The sequence below is a fragment of the Aedes albopictus genome, chromosome 2 (genome assembly GCF_035046485.1).
Source record: "Aedes albopictus strain Foshan chromosome 2, AalbF5, whole genome shotgun sequence".
In the NCBI taxonomy this organism is placed as follows: domain Eukaryota; kingdom Metazoa; phylum Arthropoda; class Insecta; order Diptera; family Culicidae; genus Aedes; species Aedes albopictus.
In genome coordinates this window covers 36,661,297-36,688,744 of record NC_085137.1, presented here as the reverse complement: position 1 = coordinate 36,688,744, position 27,448 = coordinate 36,661,297, and the positions used below count along the sequence as shown (strand labels likewise).

The 27,448-nt window shown below is 39.4% G+C and overlaps 1 protein-coding gene across 1 annotated transcript in view; it reads right to left on the bottom strand.

Moving 5' to 3' along the window:
* The window catches only part of LOC109622323 (elongation of very long chain fatty acids protein AAEL008004), a 106,457-nt gene extending 79,879 nt beyond the window's left edge, over nt 1-26,578 (bottom strand). The window contains exon 1 of the mRNA XM_029876720.2: nt 25,179-26,578. The gene's annotated coding sequence lies outside the window, so the exon portion shown is untranslated. The remainder of the gene's footprint in view (nt 1-25,178) is intronic.
* Between the last annotated feature and the right edge of the window lie 870 nt (nt 26,579-27,448).

Here is a 27,448-nt window from a genome sequence, read left to right as displayed (position 1 = left end):
CACTTTAATTGTTTTTACAAGTTAACTGCACAACACCGAGCATGACTTTCACTTGCAGTCAGTATCTTTTTTCTATACAGTGATAGACATTCGTTTAGCCGAGGCCAAAAAATTACATACATCATACTTACATACTTACATATACACTATATATATTTCAAAAGCCAATCCTATCTGCAGAATCTCTTTGGTTTTCCTCTCTTTCGTTAATATCTCAGCTGTTTATTTGTATTATGATTGTCTCCTTGCACTCAACGATGGTCAAAACAATCGTCTTTTGATTTGAACTGCAAAAATAGTTGAAAAGTGTACCATTACATTGCAATAATTGACAGAGAAAGTGAACAAAGAGAACCTCTCAAATGCAGATAGGACTATTGAAATGTTTGGCCTGATATACATATACACTGAAAGAAAAACGAGGGTAGAAACCCTTCAAATGTCATTTTTGCCTAGACATTTGTTTAGCCGAATTGTACAATTTGGGAAGGTTCATTTATTACGTCCATCGTTGTTTGCGAACAACCGTCTAGTTAACCCCAAGTTGCGCTATTTATTTCTGTATAACAGATTTGCTCTCCTCTCATCTCATTAATTCAAAACGATCGCACCCGATCGCAGGTAGCCAGTAGGCAGAGCGATCGATAGGTCGATCGCTAGGAGATACTTTGAAATATACCTAGTTAGTGTACCACGAAGCTCGGTCCAATATAGTTGAATTTTCTAACCGCGAACCGCAGTCCAAACGTTTTTACTCGAGCGCATCCGAAAGTGCAAGTGCAACTTGTGTCGAAGGAGTGAAGTGTGGCTCTGGACTTGCTTTTTATTATACAGTCCACTAAAGTTTGTGCAGTCCAGAACAATCGTTTTTCGGGATTTCTAGACCCCCCTCCCACCTCTGTCGCGCTATTTTCCTATACCCAATACACCTATACTGTCACACTTTTCTAGACAACCCCCTCCCCCCCCCCCCCTCCCCCCAAATCTTGGACGTAAATTTTGACCTTCCCCTTTTTAGAATTCCATAATAAAATAACTAACAAATTTCGAAAAATATATAACAAATGCATTGTAGATCGGCTTGTAAATAATGAATTTGATCGTTTTCGGAAGTGTTGTCCTATTAATTTTACATGCATCTCATATAAATATGTCATAATATCGTAAATGTTTCTAAATTGAGATTTGATGTAGTTATTTTTATCGGAAGTGTTGCAAAAGACTAATGAAAGTTTCATGACGAGTGCAGGTTGAAAATTTACGAAAAACAATGTTTTTAACAGAAAAAAAGCAAACCATCAAAAAATCGCGTATTTTAATATTGTTTTAATGAAATATGATGGTTTGACTTGCATAAATCACAGCGTTTACTACTTTTACGTCTTCAAATAGCTCCCAATATCTTCTAGACTGTATTTAATTTATAAATAAATCATGTTAAAAATGAATGTGGTTCAAAACTAAGACTCATTTATAATATATTTCTTCAGATTGAATGAAATAAGCCAATTGTTTGACCATATCTTGCATTTTTGTATGAGCATCTGCTTTTAAATAAACAGGGTACAAAAATTCTGACACTTCTTGCAGTTCTTTCACTTAGCAGTCTTCTAACTCATTTGATAATGCTAGTATCAAACAGGTATACTCCACTAGGATTAGGGCACGTCTTTATTTCAACGCAGAACTATTTATTTTAGCTTCTATTAATCCCGTTTTACGATTAAACCAACCAAAAACCAATATACTTATTTTTTTCATGATATTTTATGCAATAATTTAAACATTTCTAACAATGATTCTGTGTCATATTTTCAAAACTGGTAATCCAGCTTACGTTTGAGTGTTTACTTACAGAAATCATTTTTCCTCAATAAATTTGTTTATCATCGCTTCTCCTTATCTGGACCTTTTTTTATAATATTTCTCTGAATTTCACAAATAAATAAACTTTTAAGGTCAACTATCTTGTTAACACGTCATAAACATATGCCTTGGGGCATATCCTCGAAATATACTCACAAAATTGCAAAAAATCTATTGAAAACCAATTTTTCATTTACCTCGGCTAAACGAATGTCTAGGCAAAAAATTACATTTGAAGGTTTTCACCCTCGTTTTTGTTTCAGTGTATATGTAAGTGTGATGTATTATACGAATCAAAATAAAATCTACTTTCGCGACTACTTTTACCCGCAGTCAGAGATACGCGCGAGACAGTCGCCTAAGAAAACAGACCTGTTTTCAAATTTTCCATCATAGCGCTCTTTGATAATTTTTGAAAAAAGGTCGCCACATGGCCGGGTGATATGATAACTGCTGTGACTGCACGTGGCATTTGCACTGCGATTAATTGTTGTCCATCATTGAAGGCCTTGGAAAGTAGTCGCAATAATTGTGTTTTTCTTGCAACGCACAATATTACATTTTTATAAAACAGTACTAGATATACTATCACTGACATAAAAAAGTTTTATCATAAAATCTTTTGTATGAGTTTCCTGACACTTTTTTGAAAATTTTTTGGCCTCGGCTAAACGAATGTCTATCACTGTATCTACCTTATTGTTCATGAAATGTCACTGCTTGTTCATGAGCGAAGTAAATGAGGGCACAGTTTGCAGTATATGGAAACGACATAACACAGTGGGGTTGTAACACCGACAGCTTGAGTTTCGGTAAAATCATTGAGATATGAAATGGGAAAAAAGTAACCTGAATCAATAGTTTCACTACCAATAAAGCACACTACAGAACTTTCACTAAATAATTACAAATGTGTGTGTTATTTTTTTATTTTTTTCTGACTTTAAAAATATCCCTGAAACACGTACCTCGAAAAACCAAATTCAATTTTGTTGTACATACCTGAAAATAGAAGAAAAGAAGACTAATTAGACTTTTCAGGTTTTTCAAATTAGCAAGTTTGGTTGGTTATTAATAATTTTTTCTAGATATTTTTTTACTTGCAAAGTATTGACAAACATATTTCGTGGTCCAATATGTTTTATGTTGTTGTTTCTCTTAGACAATTGTTTTTTTTTAATGAAACTACTTTCGGGCATTCTGGATTTTTGTCGAAATACTTAGTGAATTTCTCTTGAAACCTTTGGAGGTTTCTCACATGATAAAGTTTGATCAACATTTTTCTTTCTAATATTAATAACTTTTTTCTGTAGAAACTCATTTGTTTTCCAAATTGCTATGAGAAAAAAATTATTCTTCCTCACGATCTTCGGCAGCCTCCTGATTAGATCTATGGAGATATTTAGCTCGAAGTCCATTGCAGACGCCAGATTTATTGCGAACAACTGGTTAAATTATTTGATTTAGGGGTACACTCACTAAGATTTGCTCGGTATTTTTTTCCATTTTTTTGCTGAGTTTTCATCAGCTGATTGAACTCGGTATTCTTGGTTGTTTCTCATTCTTGACATTTTGTAAATAAGTTAACGAGACCAGCAAATAGATTGTCAAAAATTATAAATGAACGTTAATTATTGATAACCAAGTATACAGAGTTTAATCTGCTGTTAATTGCTTAGTAAATAGATGGGAACTGAAATCAACTTAAAATATATACCCAGCTAGAACCTCATAATCTAAATGATTAGAAGTCATAATCACAACCAGAACATCAACTTCACCGGAAGCAAGAAAACTTAACAATCTGAGGTAAGTGTAGCGTGAGAAGTGAATAGTTTCCTAGTGACAAGATAACCGATTCGCTTACATTGATCCGTTTCAAGCATTTCATCTCATATATATATATAAATGCATTTCATATATATATATATATATATAAATGCAGTGGCATACGTGGGACCGCGCAAAACTTGCGAACGGAAGGTCCGATTTTGGTCGTCTTAGTTTTGTTCTGGTGGTTTTCACCCAAGGAAGGTTTATGAGGCAAAAACATGAAAAAATGAGTGTTTTGAAAATCGATCTCCCGTACATTTTGACGGGGACTTGGTCTTGGATAGAAACTTGAAACGTCAAAAAACGCAGTAGGCAGTACAAAGTTTGCCGGGTACAGCTAGTCTATATATATAAAAATGAGTTTGAAGTCCCTTTGAGGCAACAAAACTCAAAAACGGCTGAACCGATCGGGATGACTCTTGCAGGGTTTGATTCGTATTCATGGTGGCTGTGTTTATATGTAAAAAAAATTACGAAAATCAACTTCAAAGAAGAGCAATTATAAAATTACTGAAATTGTTATGAGCGGGGAAGAAATTCAAAACGATCACAATAAAACCAATCTAGAGTGCGGTGTCAAAATGACTTCCCAGCAGTTGTTAAACAATCACAATCAAAATGGCAGGACAACGTCTGCCGGGACAGCTAGTTAAAAATAAAATCAGGAAATTTCAAGCTTATGGATGCTTGCGGGCACATATAGTCACAGCTGTAAAGGCGTGGGTATCCAGCATAACCATGCTGTTGGTGATGAGATCGATTTTCAGTTGGTCCAGGAACTTTTCGTAAAGGAAATTTCCTTGAATTCTTTGGGCAGACAGTATCTTCGTGCCAGCCACACAATATAGATACTCAACTCATTCAAAATGGTCATTGGCACAGTTAGTAACTGCGGAAGCTGAGATGCAGGCTTTGTTCCAGTGAGGACGTTAACTTGAAGAAGAAGAAAAAGAAGAAGAAGATGATGAAGAAGAAGAAGAAGAAGAAGAAGAAGAAGAAGAAGAAGAAGAAGAAGAAGAAGGATGCCTGCACTCTAAAATGCAAAGCAAATTCATCGTGGGCACCCTTAAATCGTACAAATTGATAAAGAAATTGAATAACAAAATCTCACCCTTCGTGTGGGGATGGGGATAATTGCTAGCACGCTCGGTTTTGTAACGATGACGTCGCCCAGTGAGCGCATCTTCCCAGTAGTGAATGGAAACTTTTATGACATTTTGTGGTCTTTGTTCCGAGTATCGGGCTGAAAATCTATTTCTACCAATTTGCTAGCGATTGATGCTCATCTGATGTCTAGAAACGGCATTTTTTGATTATTCGATAGTCGATAATTGGTGACTAAGGCATGTGAAAAATCCTGAACTGCAGAAACACACGACCACACATTGGGCCACACGCTAGTGATAGAAAGCGATCGATTCGATCCGAAGGTGTTACGAAATAATCAAAGATCATCAATCATCGTTCTAAGGCGTCGTCACCTCGATGTGGCTGCATCGAGCAGCGAATGCACGCGGAGCAGCGCCAGTGCCGCGGTAGACTAGGCTCAAATTGTAAGCTCTAATGAGACTTTCATTGTAGGTAAGTTAAATTCAACCTGTGAGGGATTGATTAGAATATGCCTCCAAGCAGTGTGGAGTGTAATGTGAATAGCGCACGATTCGCGTCGGCCCGGTAACGCGTTACGTATGGCAGGTCACCACTGACTGTGTAGCTAAGTAATCAGTTGCCTCGGGTGGGGTATGTGAGTATCGAGTATATAAATCTCTCATTCAGGGATGAAATTGCATGATGGGAGTCCAGATTGCGGATTATTTTGTGATCTCGCGAACTTTTCCCGTGTATAATGGCCGGTAATTTATGTGGATCAGATTGCTCAATACGATATTCGTCGATTATTGAGATCGACTTGGGTCACCGATATCATCAAGGTAATTGTTTTTTTTTTGTCGGATCTTTGATGAGATGTGTATTTTTCCATTCAATTTACATGAGTAGAACATTACAATTAACAAACACAATGGTGTAAGCGTTTTCCATTAAGTAGGCTTAAAACTTTCAATTTCATTCATGTGGAGATCTTTTTTCCCATTCATTTAATATCTTATTGTAGCGCATTTGGTAGCGCAAATTTATTTTTTTTTTAATATTCATTCCACTAACGTCAGTAGTACTGGATACGATTTTCATTGATGATAAGCTTCTGTAAATATTTCATGACTCACATTGTTGTCTGCCTAAGAATCTAAGGTTGATAGAATCTTCAATCATTTTGAAAGAATCGCACACCATTTACGTATCTTGAAACTTCTCCACTTCTCAGCAAAAAATGCTGGAAATTTTCACCTACCCCGTACAATTGGAATGCCAAAGGGGATTAGGCTCTGGGAATCTTATTAGCCGGTTTTCTTATACAGGGTGTTAGGCTCCTGAGTACAAACCTTTAAAAGGGTGATAGAGGACCATAAATGGTGAAAAAAACATGTTCTACGCATATGGTCAAATCTCAACCGTTACGTAGTTATTGAACTCCCCATGTTTTGACTCTTAATGCCTTAACTGGCTATTACTTTAAAATGGTCAAACTTATCGCAGTTTTTTACCCTTATTCGAAAGATTTTTGAATTTTCTATCAAATGGCTCTTTCAACCTATTAGTTAAATAACTAAGTTTTCTAGAGCAAATAACTTAAAAGTTGTGTGTTTTAATTTGTGTTTGTCAATTATCTTTGAAAAATGCGTAATAAATTAAAATTCTTCCTTTAGCAAAGTTGTGGCCCCTGTTTCACTCTACAATTCGTTCTTTGACATCAAACTTCTATCTCTTATCGTTTTCTTGCAATTTCGATTTAAACGTGGCATTCATAAATTTGAAATCGTCATGGTGGTAAGCACCTTTTTGCACACTGTGCCGCACATTTAAATCAAAATTGCAAGAAAACGATAAGAGTTAGAAGTTTGGCGTTAAAGAACGAATTGTAGGGTGTAATAGGGGCCACGACTTTGCCAAAGAAAGAATTTTAATTTATTACGCATGTTTCAAAGATAATTGACATAAACAAATTAAAACACGCTATTTTTAGCTATTTTGCTCGAGAAAACTTAGTCATTTAACTAAACCAATCGATTCAAAGATGCCATTTGATAGAAAATGCAATAATCTTAAAAAACTGCGATAAGTTTGACCATTTTAAAGTTATAGCCAGTTAAGGCAATAAGATTCAAAAACATGGGGAGTTCAATAACTACGTAACGGTTGAGATTTAACCATATGCGTAGAACATTTTTTTTCACCATTTATCGTCCTCTATCACCCTTTTAAAAGTTTGCACTCATGAAACTTACACTCTGTATATATATATAATAGTATACAGGGTGTTAGGTTCCTGAGTGCAAACTTATTAAAGCGTGATAGAGGACCATAAATGGTGAAAAAAAGTGTTTTGCGCATATGGTCAAATCTCAACCGTTACGTAGTTATCGAACTTCCCATGTTTTTAACTCTCATTGCCTTAACTGGCTATAACTTGAAAATGGTCAAACTTACCGCAATTTGTTGACCCTTATCCGAAAGATTATTGAATTGTCTATTGAATTGCATCTTTGAATCGATTGGTTTAGTTAAATAACTAAGTTTTCTACAGCAAAATAGCTGAAAATAGTGTGTTTTTATTGGTTTATGTCAATTATCATTGAAACATGCGTAATAAATTAAAATTCTTTCTTTGGCAAAGTTGTGGCCCCTGTTCGACTCTACAATTCGTTCTATAACATCAAACTTCTATCTCTTATCTATCTCTTATCATTTTCGATTTGAACATCGCACTTCAGATTACAAATATCATGGTGAGCACTTTTTTGCGCACTGTGCAGCACATTTAAATCAAAATTGCAAGAAAACGATAAAAGCTTGAAGTTTGGTGTCAAAAAATGAATTGTAGCGTGGAAGAGAGGCCACAATTTGAGAGAGAATTTCAATTTATTACGCATGTATCAAAGATAATTGACAAAAACCATTGAAAACATACTATTTTTAGCTATTTTGCTCTAGAAAACTTAGTTATTTTACTAAGCCAATCGATTCGAAGATGCCATTTGATAGAAAATTCAATAATCTTCCAAATAAGGGTAAAACACTGCGATAAATTTGACCATTTTAAAGTTATAGCCAGTTAAGGCAATAATAATCAAAAACATGGATAGTTCAATAACTACGTAACGGTTGAGATTTGACCATAAGTATGTATAGAACAATTTTTTTTCACCATTTATGGTCCTCTATTACCCATTAAAAAGTTTGCACTCATGAACCTAACACCCTGTATATACTAATGAGTCTGCTTCGGTTGTACTGTCAGTTGTGATGATTTAGGAACCGCCTAACTATACTATAGGTTCCTAGAATCGCCGCTTTCAGGATGCTGTTCAGGTCGTTCTTCAATTCCAGCTCGTTTGGGGACCTTAGGAGAGATTTGTTATAGAGATTTTCAGCCCTAGATTGGTTCACCTCTTGGTAAGAATTCATTGACATGTCATGGTAAATGACAGGAAACTACAATTTTATCGGCGATGTCAAGAACTGTCAACAAAGCCTAAATCCTGACACCGCTGTCTAACAAAACAATATGGGGCATGGTTCAGTTTACCAGCATGCCGGATATTCAGATCTGGATAAACAAATCAACCGGATCGGGTAGGTCTTACAACCCAGCGATTTAGCGTAGCGTTCCGGGACGAGACTGGTAGTTCATGCATATGATAATTCCGAATAAATATAGGTAAATATTTACAGTTAAGTTTGCACGCTATTTTACTAATTACTGCTCCTAATGAAAGCGTCTGAGGGGCTTTTATAGTCTAAAGAGAGTGCCACTATTTGGCGGGAAATCCGAAGTGTTCCGAAGCTCTATAAAATGGTTATTATTCCCGAACTCTTTCACTATTTGAACCTACAAGAATTCTGAATGTATTATAACACAGCGTAACAAAAAATAACTTTTTGTCTGTCTCAAGAGCAAACTTATGTGTCTCCGAAGGATTTTGGGCCGCTGAATCCGAATCTGGGCTCAGATTTGCTCTAACACGTCACAATTTTGAGCTATACCTCAATTTATAGGTCAAAATATGCGATTTTGGGCATTTTTGATTGCAAGCCATTAAGAAAGGAAATATTTTTTTAAGCAATCAAAAGGTTAATTGGTCAATTAACATCTAAATTAACGACTCATCCAAAATATTTCGTTTTACCAAATGAAATTTGCTAGTTTTAAGCGATTTATGTAGGTACGATATTTCCCATACAAGTCATCCTCCAAAAGTTGCATGCAAGTTTTCATACTAACATAAAATGCTTAAATATATCAAATTTGATTAGGTAAAACGAAATATTTTGCATGAGTCGTTAATTTAGATGTCAATTGACCAATTAACCTTTTGACTTCTTAAAAAAATATTTCCAAGCTTAATGGCTTGCAGTCAAAAAAGCCCAAAATCGCATATTTGCCCTATAAATTGAGGTATAGCTCAAAATTGTGAAGTGTTAGAGCAAATCTGAGCCCGGATTCAGATTCAGCGGCCCAAAATCCTTCGGAGACACATAAGTTTGCTCTTGAGACAAAAAAATGTTGCGCTGTGTAATTAGTTCGTAACTGCTCGAATGTTATAATGGGAAGAGCACACTATCAATTTTGGCATAAATTGGCATAAACAAGGAGCAAAGAATAAGAATATCAAGAATGCCCACTCCGCTGATGCTCGGGGGAACACTACCGCAGCGCTATCTGCGGATGAAAGTTCAACCTTCATGCGGTAGTGTGCGTTATTGATTGTATGCGGATACCTAAACATACGCACACCACCTTCTCTTATGACAAATCAGGGGCTGTCCATAAACCACGTGGTCATTTTTTTGGGACTTTCCAAACCACCCCCCCACCGCCCGCGTGGTCAGTAGTCCATACAATTTTTTTTATTTGTCCATACAAAATGGTCATCGGCCGAAACCACCCCCCCCCGGCCCCATTAACCACGTGGTTTATGGAAAGCCCCTCACGAACACTGTTACTGAGAGCTTCCACCTTGATACGCTTAGAGAGCGCCACTTGTCTTGTCGCTTGACGTTTACATAGAAAAAGGCAAGAGAGGGCATTCTTTCTATTTTTATTCTTTGCAAGGAGTCTATGGCAGTGAGAAGCAGGGTTGTGCAGTTTCAGGATGGTTAATGTCGAACGACACTCGTTTTAACCATCACTTGAAACGACAAACGCAGTCCAACAAAACATAATCGATTCACGCAAAAGCCACTCAAGCCAACAATCGTTCAATGCAGAGTCAATCACATCCAACAGCAGCGATCGTCTCTTGCTCTCGAACCACACGATGAAACACCGAAGCGAGTTTTTGTTCTACGCCTTGCATTCTTTTCATAGGGCGTGCTATGTTTGTGTTTGCTGCGCCATGCAATACTACTTAACAAATTGACCTTCATCCTGGCCCTTTCAGATGAGAGTAACCCATCAATGAGTGACATAGCTCTGCGTCGGAACGACTGTTAAGAAGCGTTCGGCTGCTCAAGAAATTTGCAGAGAAAGAGCGTGGCGGCGGCAGCCACCGTATCAATGCGTTCGTCTCGAATGTGTTCGTTAGCAACATAGAGACGGTCGGCTGTAGCGTTGATGGAGGAAGAAGGGCAATGTTGATGTTGCGGCTTTTTTGTGTTATGATGGTGATAAAGACTGGTGAGAAGTAAACAGTGAGTAGTAGTAAGAATGAGTTATACGAGTGAGCAGGACTTTTGAAATGCGAGCAGTGAATATTGAGAAGTTATAAGCAATGTGGAATGTAGCGAGCAGTGAGGTATAAGAAGTGTAAAGTGAGGATTGACAAGTAAGCACTGAGAAATGACCAGTAACGAGTGTGAATAATGGCAATGAGAAGTGAATATTGAGGAATTAGCAGTGAAGAGTGAGAAATGTACTATAAGATATTAACAGTGAAGCCTTGACTCCCACACATCTTATTTTGGATTTTTTAACCTCAATCTGGTTTCAGGTTCTTTTAAAGATTGATTCAAGGCTTGGTAAGCGCTTCATCAGCAATCCATTAAATTTATATAAAAAAAACATTCGTACGCTATTTTTCACCATTTTTAATTTTCAACTCCAAGACGAAATGGTTTAAAATATATAAACTATTCCATGCGAAAAACTGGGAATTAAACCAGAGCGTTAATGATTAATCATAAATTTAATCATGATTAATGATGAGAGCGTTAATGATTGATCATACCCAAGAAACAGAACTAGCTATATAACGGTTTCTTAAGCTAAAATTTGTTTAAGAATGGTCTCTTTCACTCTTATACAGCAAAACTGTTTGTTGGGTAAATTTAATCATGATTAATGATTAATGATAAATGATTAAGATTAATCAAAATCATTAATCATAATCACAAAAAAATCTTATTTAATCATTAATCATTAATCTTAATCAGTTATCATAATCATAAGAAAAAATATTAATTAATCATTAATCATTCATCATCAAAAATTATTCATCATATAAAATATATGATCCAAATTAAATTGGTTCAAATGCTGTTCTAAGTAATATAATTAATGATTCTTTTTTTTTAAATCTCGCGGACAGAGTTACCTTTTACTTTTGAAACTTCAAAAACATGTTTAACAATAAATATATTTTAAGCATTTCCAGTTTTTTGTGGTTGATTAAACATGATTAATCGTGATTTTTAATGAATGAGCCATTTTCAATCATTAATCTTAATCAATAATCACAGATAAAACCAAATTTAATCATTAATCATAATCTTTAATCATCCTAAAAATCAAATTAATCATTAATCATAATCAAATATCATCAAAATTGGAATTTTAATCATCAATGATTAATCATGATTAAAATTTTTGTTAATCATGAACGCTCTGAATTAAACTGTGACATCCTGATCTACAGTCACTCACCACAGCATCGACGCCACCTACAATTATTTAATTGTATACACAATCTCGAAAATGAATGTGAAACATTTGTTGTTTCTGGATAATCAAGATCATTAGTTGAACTAAGCCTACATATATTGAGGCTGAAGATCTGATGTAGGCACTACGAAAATTTGCTTGGGTCAGCTGTCAAAAATTGTTTGATTAAAGGCTAGAAAAAGATTGTTTAAAAGCTAATTACACAGATGGAGAATATTCTACTCAACTTGATATTCAGCCATTCACGCCTTACTGATTAAAAAAGGTGATCAAGTCATATTTCAGACAAATAACCAGTAGTCATTATGTACAGCTACTGGCACCATTAACGAATAAATATTCAGCTAATACTATTACTGTTCAGCTTACCTTGTTACTTGGGATACCTTCGAGTTGGTATACATTGAATCACTGTTGAAGAGCTACCATCAAAAAGTTTTGATTTTGTTCACAATAATTCATTATTCACGAGTTGAAAAGCACGCAACAACCTAAGCTTCTGTTTGTCCCAGAGCAACGGAGATTATATCATCACCTTATCTATTGATGTTGGAACAAAGAATAAACTCGGTGCCTTCTCTGGCGTTAGTTTTATACCTTTTTTATCCGACAATTATCTACTCTGAGTGTGAGTAATGAGGACCAGTGAGAAGTAAGAGGTGAGTAGTGAGGATGAGATATCAGTGAGTAGTTAAGAGTGACCAGTGAGAATTAGAAATGAGGATTAGATAGTGAGGAGTGATAAATGAGCAGTGAGAAAGGAGGAGTAAGCAGTGCATAGTGAAAATCGAAAAAATGAGAAATTAGAAGTGATCAGTGAGTAGTAAAAAGTAAGAAGTGAACTAAAAGGAACGAGTAGTAGAAGGTAGAGATTGAGGAGTGCAATGAAGTAAGGAGTGACGGATAAGGAGTTAGTGCGAAGTAAGCAGCAGACCCATTCATAGAAAAGGCGACAAGGATGTTTTTTTTTCTTTATTTTGACAAAGGGCGTATGGAACATCGCCAATGAGAGGGGTTTAACCCCCAAAGCCCCTACCTCGTGAACGGGCTTACTAAGCAGGAGTGAGTATTGTAAAGTGAAGAGTGGGTAGTGTTAATCAGTGAGGAGTGAGAAAAATATTATTAAGAAATAGAAGAAGTAATCTGAGTGATGCCAAGCATGTTTTGTTGAATATGTATTTCTAATGAGCTTATACTCAAATTAGGTAGTATGCACAGAATTCAAGCCTATTCATAATGGTTTTCTAATCAGCTTTGTAGCGTAAAGAAACATTAGCCCAGATTGAAAGATAACCAACATCCATCCATGATTGTCGACGATTAAGTCGCATCCTGGCTTTAAATATTTCTTCATAAAACCGCACAGCAGACAAGCTGTGTAAATCACACGAAATCTCTCTTCAATGTCATTATCGTTTAGCTTTGACCCGACCCATTCAACGCACTATATCTCAAAGGTTTCGTTACGTTTGCAACACTTTGTGCGACTGAGCGTGACAAAAATGACACACGCTGTCTACCCAGCAGCCAACAGCACAACGGTAGCGAGCAGTAAATGACAGATTGCTCGATATTTACCAATCTGCAGCTCCTCTCGCTATGAAGTTTTACTTTGTACGAACCAGCCTCCATTATTGGGCCCCTGGTCTATCTCGGGGTCTGGCAATGTGGATTCAACCAGACGAAACGCACTCCACCTGTTGTCTGTCCGCTACGCGCGGCGCGGAATTAGAGAGGTAAACACACGAAAAACTCTACGACACGCAATCGGCTGACTGAGTGACTGTTCCACGCCGTGGTGGCGGTAGTTCTGTTAGAGGTCAAACGTTGGCAAAATCTGAGAAAAAAGTGTGCATTTTTAATTCCCCGAATGAAACAACATATTTCTGATCGATTGTGTTCGGATGGGTTGCTGGGAACGCGACGGAATGCACAATGGTCTAAGCCGAGATCTGAGCAAGTAAAAAAAATAGTTGGAGCACGTCTGAGTTCGATTCCTGATCGGTTTAGGATCGTTTCAGGATACACAGGCTGTAATGTCACACATTATACGAGTGCAAAAATGTTCACTTGCGAAGTAATCCCCTTAACAAAATGCACTTTCAAGCTTCATAAAGTTCAGATAACGTTCTAAACAGAGCTTTTGGTCTGTTTATGAAACTAAAGCTTAATCTTGTCAGAACTTCGCACAAAAGTAGCTCCTTGGAATAGTCGGATCTTTAACTTTCCTATAAAGTCATTGCACTAGCTAAATGTTCTAACTTCTGAGGAATCGTAAAGTGTAGTTCAAAAAAATGAACCTTTTTGGAAGGCTACAGAACAACCTCCAATAAACTGCTTAGTTAAGTAATCTTATCTGAATTTCAGGTTTTTTGGGCTCTCAGTGAATAACTGTGGAAGTGTTCGTATATATTAAGGCTGATAAAATGATTTTTCCCCATTCAACTTGTCATGTCAAACCATTTGTGCCACTGAGCTCTAGACGGAAAAAGCGGTCCTACTAAGTCGCCTTTGTCAACCTCACCAATCCGTTGTCGTATCCACATGCGTTTTTGTCGTAGTCTAAGCTACTAAGCAGTCCGAAACCTGTGACTCTGACACACTTTTCGGTTTTCGGTTTCGCCGGTCCGATCGTGGGTTTAACGCACACTGGTTTTCCTCCTCTCGATCATTTGTTTTTCTGATCATTTTACATAATACAGCGACCGGTGGTGGTGGGTTTGGAACTATCGATGCCGATGTATTTTTTCTTTCTTCTGTCTGGCCCCTTTTATTTTGACAGACGGTGCTTTGACACTGGATCTTGCAGTAAGACTGGACCGTGCGGTAGATCGGGTAGTTTAGCGATCAGCTTAGTAGCAGTTTCCAACCGGTCAAGGTTAAACTAGCTAGTTGCTATAGATGATCGATTGGGGCGAATAAGCTGACGGCGTGGAAATGTGATGAAATTGCTCCGTTGGGGATTGGCTTAGGTATAAATTGACTGATTAATTTGACGCGATTGCACAGCTGAGATGATTGATATTTAGCCGTGTGAAATTAGTTTCATTTTTCGTGATAATACTGCATCATTCAACAATCACCGAAAATTGTTTTAACTGAATGTAAAGCAAAAATAGTACACCTATAGCCTTCGAGTGTTTCACACAGTTGTTCTTTGTGATGAAATACGACTTTTCCTGCTTTTTCTTTCACATTTGGATAACGCTCCAAACGGAACAAAGCCTGAATCTCAACGAAGAAATCCTAAAAATGTTTCCCGATGAAGTCCTTGGAGAAATTCTTGTTTGAATCGCGGGAGGAAGCACGGGATGGGTTCTGGTGAAACTTCTGGATGGAACCTGGGATTTCTTCTTGGAATAACTGACGGCTAAGTTACAGCTGAGATTCCTGCAAAAATTTCTGCTGCGATACCTTCAGATTTTTTTAAATTTCCTGATGGATTTCTACCAGGCTTTTTCCAGAATTTTTTCTTAGAATTTTCCCTGTAATTCCTGTTGGAAATCCACTTGAGATTCGTTCAGGAGTTTTTCGAAATACTCCAGGAATACTTGGAGAACTCTTAAGGGCAAGAATATTTAGAGAATTTGCACCAGGCATTGGAGAAGGAATTCCAAAAAAAATGTCTTAATGGATTCCTTGAAGTGTTCCTGTTGACATTTCTTTGCGAATTTCCCCAAGTGTTCCTTCAGGCATTCCTGTACGAAAGCCTCTAGGAACGCTCACTGGAATTCCTTCAGAAGTTTCTTATATGTGTTTCTAAAGATTCATCCACAAATTTCTCTTGGAAGCACCCAAAGAATGCCTGCTGGGTTTCCTCCAGAATTTCCTTATGTAGTGCCTCCATAGATTTTCCGAAATATTTCTCCAGCAATTGTTCTTGGAATTCATTCAAGATTTTTTCTGGAATTACCTCTAGAACTTCCTGCTGTGGTTCCTCCAATTATTCTTAATGGAGTTCATCCGGGAATCCATACTTCTTAATGGATTCCTCCAGAAATTCAGCCAGAGATTTTGCACGAATCTTCCAGGAATTTCTTTTCGAATTCTCATAGGAAATCCTCTTCAAATTTCTTCGTCAATGCTGCTGGGACTTTTCCAGAAAATCACGGTTATAATCATCCAATTAAAAGTAGGTTTAAGGTTTAGGCGTCTTTATTAGAGATATTTTCAGCCAGAGGCAGTTCATCTCTTTGCAGAAAAAATTCCAGGGCATTCTGGAGGACTCCTAAGAACAATAACTGCAGAAATACTATCTGGAAATGCTTGAGATAACTCCGCAAGAATGTTTGGAAAAGGGCTGGTTGGAGATCTTCAAGGAATTCTAGCAAGAGGTGTTCTGAGAAGAATTTCTTAAGAAACCCTTGCAGTCATTTCTGAAGGCATTCCAAGAGGGTTTCTCGAAAGTAGCTCCTTGAATTCATTCAGGATTTCCTCCTCAGATTACTCAAGGTAGTCCACATGCAGTTCGTTCAGATATTCCTGCTATAATTCCTTGAGAGATTTATTCAGAGATTCCTCCAGGAGTTTCTCCAATTACAGTTGGGGTTTCTTCAGGAACTTTTACTAGAATTCATTTGGGATTTTTTGCCAAGAGTACTCGAGAATTTTCAGCATAAATATCTCAAATTATTGCTCTGGAGATTCCTCCAGGAATCGCTCGACGATTGCCTGCATGTATTACATAAGAAATACAAAAAAATGGATAATGCCAACCAGAATTGTCTAGAGGAATCCCAGTAACAATCTTGGAGAAATCCTAAAATAATCCCATGATTCCCAGTTGGAATATCAAACTGTAGAAATAAATCCATAAATAACAGCAAGAGATGCTGGATGAATCCCAGCAAGAATTGTTTAGCTATAATGTCATACTATTCTTGAAAATTTCCTTGCAGAAATCCCAAGAAAGTCCAGGAGGAATCCTTGGAAAAAGCTGTGAATGGACCATGGGTGAAATTTCTGGAGGGATCCATGGAGAAATCGCTTAATATGTCCTCGAAGAATTTCTGCAGGAATCCCAGCAGGTATTCCTGAAGGATTCCTGAAGTATCCATGGAGAAATAATTAGAGGAATTATTGCGGGATTTTTCGGAAAAGCATCCGTAAAGGAACTTATGGTATAATTCTCGGACAAATAATTGAACGAATCACAGTAGGAATTCTTGGAGGAACTTCAATTGGACCCCCTGGAGGTATCCAAGGTTGCAACCATTCATTTGCAAAGATTTACATTCATTTGCTATTATCTCAGTTCAGAAGCATGCTATCGAAAAACAATGTATGGATGAATTTAACCTTGTAGTTTTATCTGAAAGTTTGCCGAATAACATTGGGGTCGCACACGCATTGCAAAGTCGTGAGCAAGCTGTGAAGGCAACTTTCCACAGCGTGAATGAAATTTACATTCACCGCGTGGAGAGTTGCCTTCACAGCTCGCTCACGACTTTGGTATACGTTTGCGACCCCAATGTTATTCGGCAAACTTTCAGATAAAACTACAAGGTTAAATTCATCCATACATTGTTTTTCGATAGCATGCTTCTGAACTGAGATAATAGCAAATGAATGAAAATCTTTGCAAATGAATGGTCGCAACCTTGGAGGTATCCCAGGAAAAATTGCAATCCCAGCAGGACTTTCTAGAGAATCCCAACAGGCATTCCTGGAGATATTCCGAAGGAAAACTTTGATATCTCTTACAATTCCTCTGCGGAAGCTGATGGGATTGTTGTAAAGATTCTTGTTGGGATTGCTTAAGAGTTACATATCCTTGCTGTGATTCTTCCAAGGATTCCTTTATAAATTCTTTTTGTGATTCCTCCAGAGATTTCTTCAAGAACTCCTCCAGAATTTTCGCTTTGAGTGTCAGCAGATATTCCTACTAGGATTCCTTCAAGAACTCTTGAAGGGATTTCTCAAACATTTTCAGCCAAGATTTCTAGAATACCCATCAGGAATACCAGAACTTTCTGAATAAATCTCAGCAGCATTCCTGGATCCCAGCGAAATCGTAAGTGGGATTTCAACAAGAATTCAAAAACAACAAGAAGGGATTTTCAGGGATTTCCCAAGAGATTGTAATGAAAATTCCCACAGGAATATTTCTAAGAATTTCTTCATGGATTTTCTACACGAGTTCCTCCAGAGATTTTTGCATTATTATTTTTAGTGACTCCATCAGTAAATTCTCCTGCAAAAAAATCATTTAGAGATTCCATCAGGGATTCTTCCAAGAATGCTTCCAGGGATTTTAAATGGATATTGATTGGAGATTTTTTCAGAAATTCCTACAGGGTTTTTTTTATATGCTTATCCACAGATTTCATCTGAAATGTCGTTAGGAATTCCTTCAGAAATATATTCAGAAACTCCTTAAATGCTTAAGTATTTTTCAAGAATTTCATTAATGGATTTCTTCAATGATTTTTCCATGTATTTCTATGGAAATACCTATAATAAATCGTTTGAAAATCATTCTGATATCCATGTAGAAACTCTAACGAGCATTCATTTTCAAAAAGCTGCTATATTTCTACCAGAAATATTACTTCACGGATTCACACATTGCACAAAAAACAACTGAATAAATTGTTGATGGAATCCTTGAACAATTATCTTAAGGAATCCCTGGAAGAGCTCCTGAAGATTCAGAGATTTTTTTGAAAATCTTCTGGAAGGATTGCTGGATGAAATTGCCTGAAACAACATTTGAAGTAATTTCTGGAGTTATCTGGAGGAATTTCAAACAAAATCCTTGAAATACCTTTAAAGGAACTATGGAAGTAATTTCAAGGAAAAGTTCCTGGGAAAATGTCCAAAGAAGTTTCAGGAGAAATTTTCATTAAAAAAAAAAATCTGAAAAGATTTCTAAAGGACATCCTTGGAAAAAATCCGAATAAACCCCAAGAGATTTTTTTTTGATTCCCAAAAACAAAAACATTGAGCTGGAATATCTGGAGAAATTGCAGACACAAAAGCGAAACTCTTGACAAAATCTTCTATTGAATTTCTGAAGGGATCTCTGGAGGGTTTTTCTAAAGAATCTTAAACAACTTCTAATAGATTATTTTGAAAAAAAAAAAATCTGGAGAAACACCAAAGAATAAGTTTTTTAAAGTTTTTTTTGTATTTGTGAATTTTAACTTAATGCCAAAGAATAAGTCTTTGAGTAATATCTGAAAGTGAAATTTCTGAATGGAACCCGTGAAGAATTCCTGGAGAAATTTTCAGAAATTTTTACATTCTGTAGAATAACTTCATTTTAGGAATGCCTGGATGGATATTCTTTGTATAACAATTCCAGAAAAGAGAACTAACTCTAATCCAAATAATATGCATAAAGCCTAGCATGTCACGTTATTTTAATGAAGACGAATTAGTGTAAAGGGCGCTGAAATTTGTAAAACTTGAGAAACCAGCTTTGATGTTAGCATGACAGCACTGCTATTGTTTGTCAACGAAAATGACTGAAAAAAAAAGAGAAAGCAGTCTATGCTAGTGACTGCAATTACAAATGGTGTTCCAACAAAAACTTTTGCACGAATTTTTATGTTCCGTCCAGGAAACACTCTGAAATTCTTGGGTTCCACTTGAATCGTTATTCCAGTAAAAAGGAAAATAGCAGAAGGAAGCGTCCCAGCCAAAAATGTTGTTGCTATATCGAAATTGCAACATGATCTCAAAAACTATGGTTGGTGACAAATTATTATTATTTATAGTATTACATCAAATTCAAGATAAAGCTGAATCAACAATATTTCTCCATAATACACGGTTCGTGGCTGCCGCTCTCCATCCTCGGTCGCGCCCAATGCTCGCCAAGTCACGCTCCACCTGGTCCGCCCATCGTGCTCTCTGCGCTCCACGCCTTCTTGTGCCAACCGGATCAGTTGCAAATACCAGCTTTGCAGGGTTGTTGTCCGGCATTCTTGCAACATGCCCTGCCCACCGTATCCTTCCGGCTTTGGCCACCTTCTGGATGCTGGGTTCGCCGTAAAGTGCAGCGAGCTCGTGGTTCATTCTTCTCCGCACACCGCCGAAGATCGTCCTTAGCACGCGTTGCTCGAAAACTCCGAGTGCTTGCAGGTCCTCCTCGAGCATGGTCCATGTTTCGTGCCCGTAGAGGATTACCGGTCTTATTAGCGTTTTGTACATGGTGCATTTGGTGCGTGGGTGAATCTTTTTCGACCGCAGCTTCTTCTGGAGCCCGTAGTAGGCCCCACTTCCGCTGATGATGCGCCTTCGAATTTCACGACTCACGTTGTTGTCAACCGTCAGTAAGGATCCGAGGTAGACGAATTCCTCCACCACCTCGAAAGTATCCCCGTCTATCGTAACATTACTACCCAGATGGATCCGGTCGTTTTCGGTTCCGCCTACCAGCATGTACTTTGTTTTTGAGGCATTCACCACCAGTCCGATCTTTGCTGCTTCGCGTTTCAGGCGGGTGTACAGCTCTGCCACCGTTCCAAATGTTCTTGCAATAATGTCCATGTCGTTCGCAAAGCACACAAATTGACCGGATTTTGTGAAAATCGTTCCTCGGCTGTTGAACCCGGCTCGTCGCATCACACCTTCCAGAGCGATGTTGAAGAGTAGGCAGGAGAGTCCATCACCTTGTCTCAGTCCCCGGCGAGATTCAAATGAACTGGATAGTTCACCCGAAACTCTTACGCAGTTTTGCACACCGTCCATCGTTGCTTTAATCAGTCTAGTCAGCTTCCCAGGAAAGCCGTTTTCGTCCATGATTCTCTATAGCTCTGTGCGGTCGATACTGTCGTATGCCGCTTTGAAGTCAATGAACAGGTGATGAACCTGGTATTCACGGCATTTCTGGAGGATTTGCCGTACGGTAAAGATCTGGTCCGTTGTCGACCGGCCGTCGATGAAGCCGGCTTGATAACTTCCCACGAACTCATTTGTTTTAGGTGAGAGACGACGGAAGATGATCTGGGATAGCACTTTGTAGGCAGCATTCAAAATAGTGATCGCCCTGAAGTTCTCACATTCTAAATGGTCGCCTTTCTTGTGAATGGGGCAGATTACCCCTTCCTTCCACTCCTCCGGTAGCTGTTCGGTTCAGATCCTGACTATCAGCCGATGCAAACAGGTGGCCAACTTTTCTGGTCCCATCTTGATGAGTTCAGCTGCGATACCATCCTTACCAGCTGCTTTGTTGGTTTTGAGCTGGTGAATGGCATCCTTAACTTCTCTCAGCGTGGGAGTTGGTTCATTTCCGTCCTCCGCTGCACTGGCGTCGTCGTTTCCTCCGTTGCCGTGGGCTCCCGTGCCTACGTTCTCCACGCCGTTCAGGTGCTGATCGAAGTGCTGCTTCCACCTTTCGATCACCTCATGTCCGTCCGTCAAGAGGCCTCCGTCTTTATCCTTGCAGATTTCGGCTCGCGGCACGAAGCCGTTGCGGGATGCGTTGAGCTTCTGATAGAACTTCCGTGTTTCTTGGGAACGGCACAGCAGTTCCATTTCTTCACACTCCGCTTCTTCCAGGCGGCGCTTTTTCTCCCGAAAGAGGCGGGTCTGCTGTTTCCGCTTCTGTTTATAACGTTCCACGTTCTGTCGAGTCCCTTGCTGCAGCATTACCGCCCTCGCTGCATTCTTCTCCTCCAAAACCGTTCTGCACTCTTCGTCGAACCATTCGTTCCGTCGATTCCGTTCCACGTACCCGATGGTGCAATCGGCTGCGTCGTTGATGGCTGCTTTCACTGTACTCCAGCAGTCCTCTAGAGGGGCCTCATCGAGCTCGCCCTCGTCTGGCAACGCGGCCTCGAGATTCTGCGCGTATGCTGAGGCGACATCCGGTTGCTTCAGTCGCTCTAGGTTGTACCGTGGCGGTCGCCGGTACCGTACATTGTTGATGACGGAGAGTTTTGGGCGCAGTTTGACCATCACCAGATAGTGGTCGGAGTCGATGTTGGCGTCACGATATGTCCTGACGTCGATAATGTCGGAGAAGTTCCGTCCGTCAATCAGAACGTGGTCGATTTGAGATTCCGTCTGCTGTGGTGATCTCCAGGTGTAACGATAAGGGAGGCTGTGTTGGAAAAAGGTGCTACGTATGGCCATATTTTTAAAGGCGGCGAAATCAATGAGTCGTAGGCCGTTTTCGTTCGTCTGCTGGTGGGCGCTGAATTTACCAATCGTCGGTCTGAATTCCTCTTCCTGGCCTACCTGAGCGTTCAAATCACCTATGATGATCTTGACGTCGTGGCTTGGGCAGCGATCGTACTCACGTTCGAGCTGCGCGTAAAATGCGTCCTTGTCATCATCAGTACTTCCGGAGTGTGGGCTGTGCACGTTTATTATGCTGAAGTTGAAGAATCGGCCCTTGATCCTCAATCTGCACATTCTTTCGTTGATCGGCCACCAACCGATCACGCGCCTCTGCATATCACCCATCACTATGATAGCTGTTCCCAGCTCGCGTGTGTTGCCGCAGCTCTGGTAAATGGTATGATCACCTCTAAACGTTCGCACCATGGATCCTGTCCAACACACCTCCTGCAGCGCTACGATGCCGAACGCGCGGTCCTTCAGTAGATCGGCGAGTATGCGGGTGCTCCCAATGAAGTTGAGAGATCGGCAGTTCCACGTACCGAGTTCCCAATCGCAAGTCCTTTTTGTTCGCTGGGGTCGTTGCCGTTGATCTCGGTTCGTATTATTCTGTTGTTGATTTTCCGCTACAATGTTTTTCACGGCTGGCTCGTAGAGCCTTACACCAACCCCCTACTTTCCGGAGGACCATAGTGCACAGTTGAGCTTAGAGTCCTTCCCTGGCACTCGGACGTTGATCAGCCGCCCCTAACATGGGCATCAGACGCTGTTGTTAGCCACTCCTCCTGGAGAACAGACGCTTAGGTTTTCCGAAGCAACCCCCCGTTCCCTGTCAGCCTACGACCAAAGTTCCCACCGGGGTTGGTTATCCGATCTTCCCTAAGGTTGCTCATAGTTTCCGGCCGGTACCGCGTGGAGGTAGGGATAGGAGTTGCTGGGCAGAGGCTAGTGGATCACAATGGGATCTGAATTGCGCAGCATACCCAGTCTTAATCGTGCCCTGAAAGAATCCTAAGAAAAAATCTTGAAAAAAATATCTAGGAAAATTGCTAGATATTCATTAGTATGCTGGCTCCAAGGGTACGTTCTCTTCCATTCGGGAAATTCGTGTCTTCCGTTGATTTATTCATGGACTAATGCACGGAGTAATTCATATAGTAATTATTGTGGAAATGTCTACAGAATATTCTGAATACATCACTAGAGGCGTTCCTGTAGAAATTACTGGATAAAGTCCTACAGGAATACCAGCAAGAATTTCTGGAGGATTCTCAGTAGGATTTCCTGAAGGAATCCCTGGGGTTAAGGTACACCGGGGCAAGTTGAAACGGGTAGGGCAAGATGAAACACAAAGTTTTGAAATAGTTTTTAATAGAATTTGGTTATTTTTCATGTTCGACTGTTTCATCTTGCCCCACCCATTTCAACTTGCCCCGGTGTACCTTATCATAGGAAGAATATGAATAAGAAAGATATGTATGGAGAAATCCCAGCGAGATGTCTTGAATGACTCGCTAGAAAAATCGCTGGATATATCCACGTAGCAATTGTAGGAGGAATTATTAGAGAAATCCTTGAAGAAACCCCTGGATACATCGCTGTAGGAGTTCATGTGGAAACTGGAAAAAGTCCTGCAGGAATACCAGCAAAAAAATTAGAAAAATCCTAGCAGGAGTTCCTGCATGAATCTCAAGAAAAGCTTCTGAAAAAATCACAGGAGGAATGCCTGGCAAACATCTGAATGAATCGTTATAAAATCCCTGAAAGAATTCCTTTAAAAACTTCCGGCGGAATTCTTGGAGAAACACCAGCAAAATACTTATAAGAAATCAAGCAAAAATTCTTGAAGGAATCGCACCAAGAATTTCTGGGGGAATCCCAACTCTAATTCCTTATGGGTTTCTAATGGATAAATCGCTGGAAGAATCCCGACAGCAATTTTTGAAGCTATCCAAGCAGGAATTCTACAACACAAATCTAATAATAAATATCTGGAGCAATCTTAACAAGCAAGTATCGTAAAGAAGAAGTAAATTGGTTGACTTGTAAACACAACAACAGGCAACGTTTATTGTTTGTTCTGTTCCAGAGGAAATGAAGAAGAATAGTCTTTAAGCCTTTGGAGCCGAGGGACAGCATGTATATGATCCCGGCGTTGAAACGGATCATATAAAACGTGTTCGAAACCAGCGAGGTTGCAGCCACACACTAGAAAAACACTCTGGCTCCAAAGAGTTAAGCCCATATAGCCACATCAAGCCCACGTGCAATCAGCAAAACCATGCTGAGGGTGGCGAGTTTGATTCCTTAGAATCCGTTTCATAATCGACATTTCCTTAACTACCTTGTGTATAAAATATCTTCATGAATACCATAATAAAATATGTATACCATGTATAAAATATCTTCATGACTACCGATATACATATGTAAAAAAAATCATTGATCTCAGTCAAAAACTGTAAAAGTTCTCATAAAAACTAAGCTGAGGAGCAGGCTGTGTCCCAGTTGGAACAATACGCCAAGAAAATAGAGAGCTGAAATCTTTTAGCAATTTAAAGCAATATTGGTTTAAAACATTAGCCAGGGTTGGGTGCTAAAATGACATAAATGTGTTTGTTTGCAAAAGTTACACGAGTTTTGTTTATTGCGTAATTTTTCTATGACATCTAAAGATATCAACTACATTAATATTTACTATAAAATTGAAATCCTGATTGTTAGTTAGTTAGTTTTTATTTTTAACCAAAATTTAGAAAGAGGGAAAAGCCCCTTTGAGTGATTTCTTTTTTCTAATGAAATCGTTCTCAAAAAGGCATAAAACCTCATTTTCTTTTCGAAAAACATTTACAAACGTAATATAACTTAAAATAAAGGCTCAAACGGCATTCGTCCATAGCAGAGCCAATGAAATCCTGATTGATAAACACATTTATTTTTCTACTTCAAAAAAGGCTGACAAATCGGGTCAAAAAGCTGACAAAAACGGGTCCCCACTGTAATTGGTGTTCGAAAAAATATTGAAAAATTCTGTTCAAAACTATGAAAATAACTCCGAAAGTAAACAAAGAACACATGCAGTGAATATCATACCAATACTGGTTTAGTTATTGCAAGCTATTGTGTATAAATAGAACAGTTTGCATCACCACACTTTTATTACAACTTTTAGCGAATGAACAACAAACTGATTCTGCAATCATGATAGCCAGACTGTTGCTGCATTGCATCCCACGATTTATTGATGCATCAGTTAACTACTACCTGCTGGTACTTATTCACTTGTTCCAGCATTCAATGCATTTCTTCTACACTTGCTTAGAATTTTCCACCTCTGTCACGTAACGAAACCATAACTGTCAGTCCACCCGGATGTAACATATCACCAAGAGAAACAGCACCAACTTACCACATTGAGAGCACGCAAACAGTCACTTCTGGTACTACCCTTGGGCTGCTAGAAGATTCCACACACCGGTTTCACAAAGTTTCAGTCTTTTTTCTTGTGCTTCTTGAGCGAATTCCAAATTCAGTTCTGCCCCGCTAATCAATTCACTAAACAAAATCGCACATTCGCAGCAACTTACACCAATGGCTACACGCGTAGAAGACACACAGAATCCTCCACGGTTCACGGTCCGATGCACTTTTGTTCACGATTCTGTGGGGTGGCGGTGGCACACACTACCAGGCCAAATGGTGTTTGGCTATTACTGCGCAGCTGCGAGTTTATCCTTTTTGGCACTTCCGCTGGTGAGAACAACAACAACGACAACTTCTGTCAACTTCAACCGGCAATCACTGTGGGGTTCGGGGGTGGGATGTTAAGGAAACGAAAAACACCTGCACTGCGCTAGAAATCAGCTGATCACCACTTTTGCTGAACGGGGGGATGAGTTCACGAAGATGTATCTAGCAAAGTGCGAAAAACGACGACGGTTCCTATCCGGTCAACCTGCCGATCACTACTGGCTGCAGGAGCTGAGTTCTGACCGTATTTCCACAACACCCCGACACCAACACTCACTGAACTGTTCTGAATATCAATCGGTGCGAATCTGGTTTGTGTAGATCTTCGTCCAAAAAAAGCAGAAAACAGGATTCGGACGCTGCAGCAGCCGTATTGGTGCGACTCGCGCTCTTAGAACACTCTCTTCAGGGGGTTTTCTTCAACCTCTTCTCGGACGAAACGCGCGGTATAGAACGGTGCTGTGTGCGAAGGAATTTTTCGCGGGGGCTTTTCGCAAGATCCGCGACACGACCCGCTGGAAGAAGCTCAATAAATTAACGTACGGATAAAAACAACATCGCACTTTATAAAAGCTCCCAGCAGTTCAGGTGCACCCGCTCTGGGGTTCTCTCTCACATACACACTCCGGGGGGTGTTCTCTCACCCGATGCCAAGGGGGTAGTTTTGCTCGCGCTTTTCTACTGCTGCTCACTACACGCTGGCGCTGCTGCGACGGGATGCAGAAGGGGTTGCTTGAGTTGCCTTCAAGAATAAACAGATTGACTGCACGCGCGGCGAGTTTTTCGCTCCCGCCGCCGGTTTCTCTCGCTCAATTGACCTCAGACTGCTCACACACGGAAACACATATGGAATTGGAAGTGCACCATATACTGACGGTGTGACGTCGTCGACTCGGATCTCGAGGTTCTGGCTGATCGTCAATAACTCCGCTGAACAAGCTACCGAGAAAAGTCCTCGACTGATAACTCCAATCGATTAGATTCGCAAGAAAAAAAAAATAAAAACAAGAAACCGACTTAGTCGCTCCGACTAGCTTGGCTCAAATCTGTTACTAAACTGAGGCGGTGCGCGCGTTGGGCGACGAATTAAAAAGCAATCATTAGCAGCAACAGCATTGGACGGGACCTGAGCCGCAAAATCAGAGCGATGGCGATGGTGTGACCAAGTTGGAGGAAAACGGTAAAGATACGAAAAAATACAAAAATCACTGACCGGTGACCGAGAGCCTTCGCTGAAGCGCAAGTTGCTGCGACACCGCGACATGGTGGATGATGGCGATGATAAAGCCTTATGGCTTATTAAGTTTGAAGATGTTTATTTTTGGATGGGTTTTAAAAACTATTTGCCAATTATTGTCATTTGTACCAGAAGCGGATCCTGAAAAAAGAACTATTATTAGGCCTATTTGTTTGGTTTGCGATCAAACAAAAACAACAATCAAGGTTCATATTCAGTCTTTTCGATGACAAAATGGCCATTTCGTAAATTGTAATTGCGAATATATTATATGTAAGTTTATCGCCAAATGTTAACTTAACAGGTGAATAAAAATTAGGATTCTATATGAACTGGTTTCCGGACAAATGTTCATGGTGTGGCCAGACATTGGTCACGAGAAAGCAATCGTCTTGGCAATCGTCATGTTGTATTCCGAAGGTCTCCAGTGAATTAAGCTTACCCAACTACAACAAACCATCAGGTAGGGTCTGGGAGCATTTGGACAGGGGGAGCCTTTTCTAAGCACATGCTGCTATAACTCAGTCAATTTCAATCCGATTGACTTGATTTTTTTTTATCATGGCTAGTACTGTACGTATCTGATCGTGTCCCAAAAGTAAAGTCAATCGGTGAACTGAGTTATGGCAGCAAGTGCCCAAACAAATGGCCGGAGTTCTGCTAAACCGAACCAAGAGCCAAAAAGTTTATTC